We start from the raw sequence: 12858 nt of genomic DNA on the forward strand, positions 1-12858 counted from the left end.
TGGTAAATACAGTACAGTACTGTAAATGTATTTTCTCTACTTTGTGATTTTCTCAACATTTTTCTCTAGCTTAATAAATTTATTGTAAGAATACAGTGTATAATACAAAATATGTGTTAATCGGTTGTTTATGTTAGAAAAGCTTTTGGTTAACAGTAGGCTATTTGTAGTTAAGTTCTCAGGGTCTCAAAAATTCTACATGGATTTTTCTAATGTGTGTGGGTCAGCACCTCCAACTCCTGTGTTGTTCAAGGGTCAATAGTATTTTTAAATGAAATTGAAAAGAGAAATTTCTTAAAGGAGGAAGTTAACATCAACCACATAGTCATAACAACAGCAAGTCACATTTGTTGAGTGTTTACTATATGCTGACACTCTTCAAAGTGGCTTACATGCATTATCTTCTTAAATTTTTACAGTAATCCCATGAAGTTATTATTACCATCCCTATTTTACAGATGTGGAAACTGAGGTTTAGAAGGGTTGAGTAACATATCATGTATCATACAGGTGCTGAATAGTGGAATTGGGACTTGAACCCAGGCCTGATTCCAAAGCTCATGTACATTTCCCACCATATTTCCATCTACAACCATCACCTTGCATAGTACCCTCAGAGCAATGGGGACACCGCTACACAATTTGACAGGCTCCATCCAAGGCAAGTTTTTTGCAAAAACATTATATTTCAAAGGAACATGTCTTCAGAAATACATGGACATATTATAGTTGGAGAGATTCTAAAAGTTTGCTGGTGGATAAAATTACTTATGGGAGTGGGTAGAAGTAGGTGTCCAGTAGCAATAAAAATTAATAATATTATAATTAATAAATAATAATCCAAGAATAAACTCTGTGATTCACATACTCACAACTGTAAACCTACTTTTACCCATCCCTGTATTTGGAAACTTGAGAAAACTTTCGTATGGGGCTGAAATTAATTTTGTAAAAGGCAAGAGCTGAGTAAAACAAATAACAAAACAGGTACAAATGTGGGAAAACATAGTGAAAGATTCAGTCTAAAGCAGCCCCAATTACTTTGTATGTGAGGAGCTCAAACCCTCTATGAATCTTACCTTGTAGTAGATGACCCAGTGGCCCAATTACAGATACGCTGAGTTGCCAGCATTCTCCTGTATATGAAATGCAGAAAATGGGCTCAGTTTCAGATCTTTTCATTTAAGATCGAATTCTTTACTTACAAAGTTAAACTTAGTAAGCAAACAAAAAAGATTAAAATTTGTTTTTCTCATTAAAAATTCTTCACTAAAGGGCTATTAACTAATTAAGAATCTGTATTTATTAATGAAAACACATTGCTTAACTATACCCCTGATTAATATCTTTTGCTAATTCCAAAGTCTAGGAGGTACCTAGTATCTGGAAACTCAACACAATTTAGAAACTATACCACAACAAAATCCTGGAAGAATAAAAGTACTTTGCCACAAGTGCTTTTGACCTCTCATCATCCATTTAACATTCTCTAACTTTCAGAAGACTGGGTTTGTGTTGACTATTACTTTCATATTATCCACAGTTTCTGGCAGTGGATGGACTGGACTGAATTCCATCTTCTCGGAATTGGTCCACATATCAGTTCCCTTTGAAGTCACTTTTCACTTTGCTTCTGGAATAGCAGAGGAGGATCAGGATTACTGTCCCTGTTTTCTTGACCATGGTTGCTCTGGGCATATTTTAATGCACAACACTTGCCTCTTTGGTCTTAAAGCTGTTCCAATAAGTCAAGAGTCTGACTGGCTTGAACAGAGAAAGACAAATACTATATGCTGTCACTTATATGTGGGATCTAAGAAAGCTTAACTCATAAAAACAGAGAGAATGAAGGTTACCAGGGGCTGGAGGGTTTGAGTGTACAAACTTGCAACTAGTTGACAAACAAATCTCTAAGATCTAACACACAGCATAGTGATTACACACAGCAATACTGTATTCTAGGCATCAAGCTTGCTAAGAGAATAAATCTTAATTGCTCCCATCAAAAAAAAAAAAAAAAGAAAGAAAGAAAGAAAAAAAGAAAAGAAATAATCATGTGATGTGATAGAGGTGTTAGCTAACATTATCATGGTGATCATATTCAATATATAAATGAATCAAATCAACATGTCATACCCATGAAACATATACAATGTTATATGTCAATTATATTTCAATTAAAAATAAATTGAAAAATTTAAAAAGGAATCTGACTGGCTTGAAATCCTATGTGATATGGCAAAATGTGATTTTTACCTTTAAAGACAAAAATAATACCCTTTATCCTTTACTTTTAAAATTTCTTTGGGGGAAAAGATTAATTAATTGCTAGGGGGGAAAGTGTGCTACCTGCAATTATGCGGTATGTGTAAAAAAAGGCTAGGTCAAGTTCACCAACACAGCATCTTTTATAAAAAAGATTTGACTTGAGTGGATAAAAGCAACATTGGGAATCAGACCAGGGAAAGAAATAAACCCAGATGTCACTACATTTTATTATGAAGGTAACAATAGCATGAAATCACTTTTTTAAAAATTCAGAAACAGCCTACACTTATCCTCAGTTAGAACTAATTAGTGGTCCCTGGTTGAACTTTAGAAAGATTTAAGCTGAAAGAAACCAAGTGTTCAGAATACACCAGCAAAATTCTTCTTAATTTAATGATCAGAAAAAATAGGATCAAAAGAAGGTTAGATGTAGCATCAAATCCTTAAAATAATTCTTAAAAGGCCACACATTGTTACAGCAACAGGGACATGGTATAACAATGACTTCTTTCAACAGAATTGGGTAAATATTTGACCTCCAATGTGATTATGGTTAATGTATATTCTGGACCTCAGAGGACATAAAGACAGAGGCTTTGCTTCCTGATTGGCTCCCTAATAACCTTTGCTTGGGAAAGAGTGATAGCATACTGAGTCCTTCACTTGGTACAGCTCCACTCTTAGTCGGTCAACAGATAAAACAATAATGATCTCATCCTTTGATGATTTCAGTTCATGAGATTTGTAAATCAGTACATATTAATAACTTCTGGGTTAATTATTAACTCTCAGAAAATAGTTTCATTGATGACCTTCAGGGCTAATACCAATCTTTTATTTAATTCTGAAAAGATATGATGTAGTTGGTGCACATTCATGAATGTCCTATTAAATAAATGTTGTACACTAATATTTCTAGGACTTAGTATCACTTGCAATTTCCTATTAGTTTGCATCATACTGCCCTGTATTAAATGACTCATTTTGATAACTATGTGAGAAGAAGATGCACAGATGGTATTTCTGAGAATGGTATCAAAGCATTTAAAATGCTCATTGGCAACATACTGCATATTTATGTGTGAGTGGAAAGTCATCTTTTGGCTACATAAATGCTGCAAAAAATAAACACACTCTGGTCTCCAATGCAAAGTTTAAAGTTCTCAGGGCAATATCTGTTTCTTCACTTTGCTTACCAGGTACAATATAATAGCCAGCATTTATCAGTCAACACCCACTATGTTCAGCATGAGGTGCTGGGGAGCCTTAGAGAGAAAGACATTCAAAGACTTTATAGTTTAATGAGGGAGAAGGAGCAACACAAATGTGTACATGTCAACAAGCAGGGCTAGAGCTGTAGAAACATGCACACAGTCCTGAGCATCTGTGCAAAGACAGAGGCAGGAATTGGCTGGAAGGATGGGTGGGTGAGTAGAACGAGTGGAGCAGATGAAATGAGGTGGGTCTTGTTTTGTCAAGGCTGTGTTGGTGTTTGAACAAAACTTGTTTTCCATTTCTCAAAAAATAGAGGAGTGAAAAGCATACAGAAACAGAAATTTTCATTGTATTTTAGTGCAGTTTGGAGGAGTCTAAGGGGTTTGAGGGGAAGGAAGTGAAGTGAAATACTTGTGGCAGTGATTCTCAGCATCAGCATCAGCATCAGCATCAGCATCAGCATCAGCATCATCTGAACACTTATAAGAAATACAAGTGATTAGGCCTCACCCCAGAGCTATGGACAGGGAAACTCTGGGAGTGGAGCCCAGTACTCTGTTTTCATAAGCCCTCCAGGGCAGTCTGATGCTCACTTAAGTCTGAGAACCACTGCTCTCAGAGATGGGTCTGAGTCTGGAGCAAGGGTTGCATGCCTTTGAAATGGCAAGTCTAGGGGCCAGCTGGCATCTATGGGAGGCATTCCAGAAGACAAAAGCAGCTGGTGAAGAGGAGGCAGTTAGTAAAGCCCTCAAAGCTCAGCACTGGAGGTTACCCTGTGCCCTCCGGAATTTTATGTCAGAGCCATGATTCCAAGTTAATGTCTTTAGAGAATTCTAACTTTTGCATTTCCCAGCTTTTATGAGCATGTGAGTGTTGTAATTCCACAAGGCTTTAAATGTAACTTCCTTTGCTTAAGGAAAAGATGAGATGGTGGGAAGGGGGTTCCTTGGGGATGGGTGTGGCTGGTAGTGAGATGGTAAAAATAGGGAAACCATTTCCAAAAGGAAAAAAGCATCAGCAATGTTATTCTTGAAAGACATTGCTGCAAAACCTGTATACATGTACTGAAACGTAACAGAATAAATTAATAAGAAAAGCTAATATTTGTGTAGCTCTCATGATGTGCCAGGCATTTCTAAAGTATTTATGTATATTAATTCATTAATCCTCATAGCAGCTTCTGAGGTTGGGCCTGTTATTGTTCCCAGATGATAAATAGTACAACTATTATAGCACAGAGAGGTTAAGAAACTTTCTCAGGGTCACACAGCCAGGGCTGGGATTAGAATTTAAGCTTTCAGGTTGTTTTTAACTGTTAAACTATGTTATGCTGCAAGAATTTAAATACTGGTTGACATCTATTTCTATTTTGAAAGAGTGACTCATTGTTCTAAATTGTTTGGCATTTGAGAATTAGGCTTCAGGGCCTGATGGTTTTCTTATTTAATTTTCTGGTTGGCCAGCCGAGTACTTCCTGAGTCTATCCAGTTTTCACAGAAGATAGCCGAAGCTGACTGCTGGGTAGAGTAAATCAGTTACAAAATAAAGGTTAGGCTCGCTGCCCAGGGCAGAGCTTGAAAAGACTCAGGATTGATCTCCCTTCAGCCCAGAACAGCTTGGCTGGGCCTCAGCAATCCGGCAGGGTTTAGGAGCTCCTGAAAGACCTGGGTTTCCCTCTGAGTGCAGGGAGGTGGAGTTCCATGGGGTGGAGGAAGTTAGAGGAAGGACTCAGTGGGTTTGCTGATATCATCTTGTTTTCAATGGGTCATTCTCAGGACAAACAGGCATCGCCATTTATTGGTGAGGAGCATGGGCGTGGGGTCAGTTGACAGCCTGGGTTAGAGGCCAAATCCCTACCCTTGCTGAATGCAGGAACTTATGGCCGTGCCTCAGTTTCCTCACTTATAAAGTGCAGATAATGTTAATGCTTGCTTTTGTGTTGGGGAGAGGATTAAGTAAATGATGCACCAAAAAAAGGTCTTTAAGTCAATTCCTGGTGCAGAGCAAGCCTTAAATAAATGTTAATCATCTTCCTGTTTACTGACTTCCTGCTACATGCCTGGTACTGCTCTCTAGTTATGGACACCACCCCCAACCAGGTGTCACTGTTTCTTACAGCCACACTATGACTTAGGTATCTTCCATTTGGCAGGTGAGGAAACTGAGTCTCAGTGGGGTCATTATGAGGCTTTAATCAAGGTGGGCCTGAGCCCATGGCTCAGTGGCACTGCTGTGCCCTCTCCCACGGGTAAGCGTTGCTTCTACATGTACCCCCACTGGATAGAAATAATTGGCTCTGGGGTCCTGGGGAAACTGCTACTTGGTTATTGCTTGGTTCACATTCTTAAAAGCTGGATTTGAAGCAGCTTTTAATCTCTTCACTCATTAGCTTTTACTGCTCTGTGGGAATCTCCCCACCCCCCATAGGCTGTCCTATAGATGCATCAGTATAAGAAATGCTTGATGGGGCCTGCAGTTTGCTTGTGATTTTCTGCCCATTCGAGTGATTTAGAAGTGGTTTGAATCACATATGAGACTGAAGGAACGAATGTGGACTCAGCAGTCATATTCCCTGAAACTTCTCACACGTTCTCTTGCACTGTCACTAACACTCTGACATCACACACGTGGAGCTCTCTGTTCATCATTAACATATGAAGGGCCAAGTGGACCTGATCAAGAGAAAGGGAGCGTGAGTCCAGGTCCACTGTAACCTCTGACCTCTGCACAAGCCAGGGTTGCTGTGTTACTGCCATGCACACCACTCAACCTTATGTTACTGCAAATTTAATTTGCTGTTCTCTGCTTAGTCTTGCAATAGATTTGAACTTCTTTAGTAGATTGGCTTCTCCCCCTGTGCCTTACTGTGTCCATGTCAGACAAGGCAGGGCAGTATTGGGGATCCCAAAATAGGTGCCCTAGATATCTTGTAAGAGACTGAAATTCAAGGGGTATATTAAGTGGGCCATTAGCTCATATTTGTGCATGTTTTATAGTCATTTACACAGCAAATCTCTTGACTTTATAAAATTTAGTTTAAAATATACTGTATGTTAAGAAAATAAAGAAGCAAGAAACAAAATTCACAGTATCAATGACTACATAAACCTATAAATAGAGACTGTATTTGACTTTTAGGTATCAGGTTGAAACATATAGAATTACCAGTATTTAATATTTTTGATCTATAAAAACAGAATGGCCCTTGGGAAACAATGGAGTTGAAATTAGGTGAGAAACGAAGAGATTGAAAATATCAAAATGGACGTCCCCTCCCAACTTCCACAAGTGATAAATTGAGAAATTCTAGTTAGAAAATGTAGCAATATATTTATTGGAGAGGGGTGGGAAATCTTTATAATTCAGGAAAGATAACTTCAGTAAGACAAAATGTCAGAGGAAAAATATTATTAGGGCACTGAACCCATCTGAGTCTCAGTTTTCTCATCTGTAGAATGGGAGCATTGTATTGAGTGATGAAATGTGAAGAGTCTGAGACTTCATGAATATTTGAAATAGACATGGGATTTGGAAACTAACTCTCCATGAGTTGGGATGGCTCCACAGTAGACAGAAAATCCTTTTTTGAAGATGCACGGAACAGGCAGATGAATTGGCTTTGACTATAAATAGTTGATTCTTGTTACCACTGTCCTTGAAAACATCTTCCCCCATCTCAGTGTGGCAAAGGGTGTATAACACACTCTCTCACCCTCCTCAGAGGATGCCAAGGAGCTACAGGGGTTTGTGAACAGAGAAGGAGCCTTTTCTAGGCAGTTAACAAGCCATCAGGTAAGAGCTTTTTACAGATGCAGTGGAGAGAAGCAAAGTCTCCTTGGCAATATCATGATAATGTCTGTATTTTCAAGTGAGCCCATCAACAAGGACTAAAGTCAGTGCTTCCAATGGGAATGACCTCCATTCAAAGAAACAGCATGATACTAATAGGTAAAAATTTTAATATGCCAGTAATGTGCCAGGCACTCCTCCAAGTTTTAAATGCATGGATTCTCTTAATTTTGATAATTCTCTGATACCACTTATAAAAATGATAAAACTGAGGCACAGATGGGATGTAAAGGTTGAAAATCCATACAGATATGGATTAGGAAAAGCTGGCTAACCCAGTGAGAAGAGAGAAACTTTAACAAGGAAAAGGAGGCATTCTTTTAGTTTGGAATAGTAGGTGGAATGGATGTTTCTATCCTACCCCTACTGTGACTCATTTAATAGAACAATGATATTTTATGTCATGCAATTGTATTACACACACATATGCACATAGTTCTCATTCTCAGCCACTCTGTTGTCTTCATAAATCCTAAGATAATGTGTCTTTGCAGGAATTGTTAGAGTGGATAACTAGACGGGTAAATAAGAGTATAAGTGTAGGGTTTGGTGTCCTACTGACTTGGGTTAAAATCCCAACTTCACTACTCATCAACTATGTGACCCAGAGGTGAATTGCCTGATGTCACTTGTCACAGTAAAATAGGTTTAACAATACCTACTTCACAGGGCTGCTGGGAGGTTTAAATGAGATCATCTGTATAGAGTAGTTAGCACAGTACCTAGTGCATAGTAAATGCTTAGGAAACAGTGACAAAAGTAGCTATTTCTAGAGTCATCTAACAAAGTAAGCCACCTCCTTTTACAATGCTTCCTTTTTCCAGGTTTAAATGGAATGTGACACACTACAGTCTTGTTCCTCAAGGTACTAGAGTGGACCAGAGAGAAATATATTTAAAGTAATGAACTTGCCCTAGCTGGTTTGGCTCAATGGCTAGAGTGTCGGCCTGCGGATTGAAGGGTCCCAGGTTCGATTCCGGTGAAGGGCTTGTACCATGGTTCCAGGCACATCCCCAGTAAGGAGAGTGCAGGAGGCAGCTGATCGATGTTTCTCTCTTATCGATGTTTCTAGCTCTCTATCTCTCTCCCTTCCTCTCTGTAAAAAATCAATAAAATATATTTAAAAAAATAAAGTAATGAACTTGTTCATTATCTTGCAAATTTTATGGGCCAATCAAACAGTATCCACACTAATCATTGGAATGAAGTGATAAAGGCAGTGCTATTAAGCCCAGAGTTTTGGTGGAGCAACCCTTCCCTGTACTAGATGTCTTTATTAGACCTCCCTTTGCCCAATTTGCTTTTTCCATTTCTGTGCACAAAGCCAGAGCTATATGTATTTTCATTCCTGGTGTTCTCATATGGTGATTTTTTTTCACCTACTAAAATGTAGTGAGCTTAAGAAAAGTTCAATTAAAACGAAACATAAATATTTTCTTTCTTACTGTGTCATTAAAAACTCTTCCCCCCCACACTCCCCTGTGCTACTTGGCACCCACCCAAAGGAAACATATTCCCCTCTAGGCCCCCCGTGTTTAAACATAGAGGAAACAGACCTGCTTAGTCTGTCTCGACAGGATCCTTACATGTGGAGAGGAGCAGAGGTTTCAAAGGACTGGAAAATAGAGTACAAAGCAGAAAAGTAAACGAAAAGAAAAAGGATGGAGAATAAAAGCTAAAAGAGCAAGACAAAAAATAATTTTAAAAAAGATTGTTTTTAATTGATTGTTAGAGAGAGAGAGAGAGAGAGAGAGAGAGAGGAGAGAGAGAGAGGGAAACGTCAATGTGAGAACAAAACATTGATCAGCTCCCTCCTGCACACCTGCTACCAGATATGGAGTCTGCAACCTGGGCATGTGCCCTGCCCAGGAATTGAACCAGCAACTGTTTAATGCATAGGACGATGCTCAACCAACTGAGCCACACAGGCCAGGATGACAAGAAAATGATTTTGCCTGGAATGGACAATTTCTGGAAGATGGCATCTCACTGTGGCTTTCTGCATTGAAGATATAAAGCTCACCTCCTCCAGAGGAGAGTCTAATACAGGATTGTTATTGTTCCTGGTTATTTCTGGTGGATTCCAACATTATTCAACACAGCTAGTACTTCAGATTTATGCTATCAGATGATAGGTCATCTTTACTAGTAGCAGCAGCACTAATATTTATTAAACATTTACTATGTGCTATGAAATTAACAAAGATTAGGTTCTTTAATCCTTAAACAATTTTATGAGCTAGATATACTAGTAATTATAATCCAAATTTTAAAGATGGTAAAACTGAGGTTTAGGGAGGTTACATCTAGTAGATGATGAAGCCTAGATTTAAATCCCAGCAGGTGGACTCTGGAGTTGTGCCCTGTAGCATATTGTATAGTATATTCCATGTTTTTGGACACCATCCCAAAGTTCCTCTTATTATAACTCTTCTCCCTCATCTTCCTCTTAATCTTCTTCCTTCCCCTCTTTACATGAATCCTACCCATAGAGTAAGGTTCTATTTTGTATGTGGTGGATCATTCCATTCTATTGCCAATCACAGAACTAAGGGATTGCTCCTAGTCATCTTTCTGATAGTCACTAATCCAGTGAAATCAGCATCAGACTCCACAGAAAATTCAAATAGAGGGAACTGCTCCATCTAGAGTTCCATTCTGTAAATAAATTATTTGCTATTTCCATGTGATGCCCTTCCTCCCATCTGCAGAAGGCTTTGCCTTGTCTAAACATTAGCTTTCTATTCCAGGTCAGACCCAAAATAAACCGATCTATAGTGGTGTGCACAGCAAGTGGCTTCCTGTAGATATTTGGAGGGCAGCACATTCCTTTTTATCATTTCTTTTCTAAACAAATATATCTCTATTTCAATCTTTCTTCCTAGGGAGCTGCTCTTCCCTTCTTCTTCTTCTCATACTGTGAACTCTCTTTGTCTCTCTTTCTTTCATCCCATCATTTAGAATCTTCAATTTTTATTCTGCTCACTTTAAAACAAAACCAAGGTGAGGGTGGGCTATTGTTTTACAATGTGCTCATTTTAATCATCCCATCCTTCATGTAGAAAAATGTCATCCTGAAAAGTGGCACAGTGGCAGCTGAAATCCAGATAAGAGCATCCCTGATCTTCTTAATCTATTGAGCAGGTTGACACATTTGTAAAGAGGACACAGAGTTTTTTACTTACAAAGTTCAATTCCAAATAAGATAAATCCCTGGCCTTAAAAGCAGTGGTTGCTAAAACCCTTAGAAATGGTTGGGCAATAAGATTCTCAGAGCAGATTGGCTTCTTGTGGTTATATATGATCATATCTCCCATTATGAGGTATAGTACTGGCTATGTGATTTTTGAGTAATCTTTACATACCTCAGTTTGCTCATCTCTGAAATAAAAATAACTACCTTATAGGGTTGGCATGAAGAATAAATTATAAATATATCTTAGAACTTTACCTAACATTGGAAGTTTAATATGTTACCTATTAATATCATTCATTTAAAATGCTAGATCTCCTCTTATTTAAGTAGTATCAATTTGTCACTCATACAACCTTCCTTCCTTCCTTCCTTCCTCCCTTCCTTCCTCCCTTCCCTTCCTCCTTCCCTCCCTCCCTTCATTTGAAAAGAATGTATTTCTTTAGTACATTGAACATATGCCAGACACTGTGCTAGGCTCTAGAATACAATGGTAAGCAAAAGGAGACAGCATCCCTGCCTTCATATATCTTACAGTCTAGTGCGGAGATAAGACAGAAATTAAACAATCATACAAAATCGTGTAAATGTCTTGTGATACATTTTATGAAGGGTTCATGAGTTTGATGGTGCCAAGGGAGTTTAAAACAAGGGGATTTGGCCTAAACCAGGCAGGAGAGTCTTCCTGAAGCACCCTTCAGGAGCTGAGGGAGCTGATATGGATTAAGAGCTAAAGGTGAGTAGGAGACAACTTGGCAGGGGAATGAGAGCAGAAGGAGTGAGGAGGGAGGGACATGATGTAACAAAAAAGAGGGAAAAGGGCAGCAGGCACAGATTAAGCAGAGTTCTCTGGGCCAAATGAACTAGTTAAGTTTTTGGAGCAATAGGGAGACAGAGAAAAAAATTTAATAAGATTTTACGTGTATGCATGGGCTATTTAGATTTTACCGCATTATTTAAGTTTTCAAAGGATTACTGTGAATGAGTTATTGTAAATTAGTATTCTTTGAGTTTTCAAAGGATCACTGTGAATGAGTTACTGTAAATTAATGAATTGCTGTAAATTAACATGAAGAATAGTTTGGAGGGGGCTAAGCAAGATGCAAGAGACCAATTAAAAGGTGCAATAATCTAAAAGGGATGACATCAGCATGGACTACATTGGTGGGGGCCAATGTGGAGTGATGCAGATGGATGTGAGCAGCTTTTAACAAATAAAATTCATAACATTTAAAGATGGATGAGGTTGGGGATGGGGCAGGGAAAGCTGGCCCCATGGATGACTTCATTAATTCTAATGAGACTGAACATTTTTCCCTCTAGTGCCCAAAAGGTAGAGTAGGTACAATATGTGGTGGTATTTTATTGAGTTGAAATAGTCAACAGACCCAAAACATTTCAGAAAGGCTGCTTAGGAGTGCTTGGTTGGCCAAAATAAAAGAGGAAGTTGACCTTCAACCCTTGTCTTTGTTTTGTTCCAGCTGCAGAAATCATTTTTGGTTGCTCTCTGACTCAAGTAAATAACACTCCCTGTCACCTTATCCTTTTGAAGGTCGGTTCCACGTCTATATTTTCACTGGGACATGATTCTCACTGACAGTAGAAAGTTCAGCACCCAGACCTGCAGCTGTGAAAATACTTGCTCCTCTCCAGAACGATTAGTGCTTCTGGGAGTCACATCACAGTGCCAACCACTCACCGGTCCTGAAGTGACCCTGTTATTTTGGGAGGCAGTAAAGGAAATTATGTTTTAAAAAACCTCAAGTGGCACTCACCTCGGGCATTGAAAGGTGTAAGTGATAAAACGCTCACTATACTGACCGACCAGGGGAGTAAATGCGTGCTGAATGTTCCCCAGACTCTCTGTCAGCAAAATATATCTGAGCTTGGTGAAATAACCCGGAACCAAAGTGTTCTCCTCAGTTAATAATTAGACAACAGAGGTGGTCAATTTAAAAAGAGTTAACTCTCTTCTTTTTCTGTCCTTGTTTTAGAATTTTTATTACACAATTTGAAAAACACAATCCTTAGGCAGATTTACTAGTAAGAGCATTGGGAAAAGACTGCCAGATTTTGAACTGCTGTGAGAGGAGCCCATGTATTATTTATCACTAGAGGCCCGGTGCACGAAATTCGTGCACTGAGGGTGGGGGTGTCCCTCAGCCCAGCCTGCACCCTCTTCAATCTGGGACCCCTCGAGGGATGTCCAACTGCCCACCGGGATCGGGCCTAAACGGGCAGTTGGACATCCCTCTCACAATCCAGGACTGCTGGCTCCCAACTGCTCGCCTGCCTGTCTTCCTGATTGCCCCTAACCATTTCTGCCTGCCAGC

The sequence above is a fragment of the Eptesicus fuscus genome, chromosome 15, assembly GCF_027574615.1.
Source record: "Eptesicus fuscus isolate TK198812 chromosome 15, DD_ASM_mEF_20220401, whole genome shotgun sequence".
Classification (NCBI taxonomy): Eukaryota; Metazoa; Chordata; class Mammalia; order Chiroptera; family Vespertilionidae; genus Eptesicus; species Eptesicus fuscus.